Source organism: Limulus polyphemus, unplaced genomic scaffold, assembly GCF_000517525.1.
Source record: "Limulus polyphemus unplaced genomic scaffold, Limulus_polyphemus-2.1.2 Scaffold1476, whole genome shotgun sequence".
NCBI lineage: Eukaryota > Metazoa > Arthropoda > Merostomata > Xiphosura > Limulidae > Limulus > Limulus polyphemus.
Genome location: NW_013667086.1, coordinates 45,134 through 46,538, shown reverse-complemented (window position 1 = coordinate 46,538; position 1,405 = coordinate 45,134). Strand labels below are relative to the sequence as shown.

At 33.6% G+C, this 1,405-nt stretch overlaps 1 protein-coding gene across 1 annotated transcript in view; it reads right to left on the bottom strand.

The window, feature by feature from the left end:
• The window catches only part of LOC106463762 (palmitoleoyl-protein carboxylesterase NOTUM-like), an 87,957-nt gene extending 87,251 nt beyond the window's left edge, over positions 1-706 (bottom strand). The window contains exon 1 of the mRNA XM_022391350.1: positions 515-706. The gene's annotated coding sequence lies outside the window, so the exon portion shown is untranslated. The remainder of the gene's footprint in view (positions 1-514) is intronic.
• Between the last annotated feature and the right edge of the window lie 699 nt (positions 707-1,405).

Below are 1,405 nucleotides of genomic sequence, written 5' to 3'. Positions count from 1 at the left end.
AGATAACAGTTTTAATAGAACACAAATGTTTGGTTAGAGATAACAAGTTTCGATAGAACTCGAATTTTCAGTAAGAGATAACAAGTGTGATAGAACTTCGACGTTTTGTAGGAGACATAACTCAGATATTTAGTAAGAGAAAACAATTTTGATAGAACACGAAAAATATTTAATAAAACTCTGTTTGGTAAGAGATAACAGTTTTAATAGAACACAAATGTTTGGTTAAAGATAACAGTTTTAATAGAACACAAATGTTTGGTTAGAGATAACAGTTTGTTAGAACTCAGATATCTGGTAAGATATTATTGGCAAGGAATAACAGGTTTGTTATAATTCGGATGTTTAGCAGATGATAAAGGGTTTTATAAAAGAATATGATGTATTAGAGAAGGAATAACTTTAGAAAGTTTAATAGTATTGAAATTTACAAAAACATTTAGACTTAAGAGATAAAATGTAGCTAACAAAACTGCTTAACTTGAGAAAGTTTTTAAAAATAGATAACACTTACCTAAGTATTTTTGTGTAAGACATTCCGTAATGTTCACCTAAAATAGTCCATTGCAACTATTACAAAGAATTTTCCTTACGTTTTATGTTATAAAAAGAAAGAGGGCTGCTCTAAAGCAGGTTTTGTTAGCCTTACATTAGAAGGCACTGTGATATGGGAACACTAGTATAGCACAGCGGTTTCTTGACATCCATCGACGGAAAGACACACAGCGGGCCATGTATTTCTACTCGTTTCATAGGATCGCACGGAAATAAGTACCCAAAAGCGGGCGCTTTAAACCCGGGGGCGCGCTGATTGGCCTCCTACAAGAATGTCGGAAACATCAAAAGTTCGGCTTGTTTACATAATAGGGGAACGTTGAGTGTGTGAGAACGCTCGCTCGCAAACGACTGCAAGGAAACAGCGCGTGCCGTACTGTGCTTGGCGCCTGCCTCCTTTTGTCGTGTAGGTTTACTGTTGTCGCGAACCTCGTATCCCTATGTTTATTTTTACTGTAAAAATTGGAAGAAAAAAAGGCGAGCAAGAGGTGGAATATTTAAAAATAAAAATAAAACTAACAAGCTTCGTACACAACTCTAGAAAGTATCAACTTCTGTGGTAACAGATTTAAAAAAAAACAGACTTCGTAAACAAAACTATAAAGTATCAGCCTTTGTGCCAACATATTAAAAAATAAAAATTCTTGTAGAAAACACTAGGAAGAATCATATAAAAATAAAGATAAAACTCGATCTTCGTACACAACATTAGGAAGTATCATATAAAAATAAAGATAAAACTCGATCTTCGTACACAACATTAGGAGGTATCATATAAAAATAAAGATAAAACTCGATCTTCGTACACAACATTAGGACGAATCATATAAAAAAAAACTCGATCTTCGTA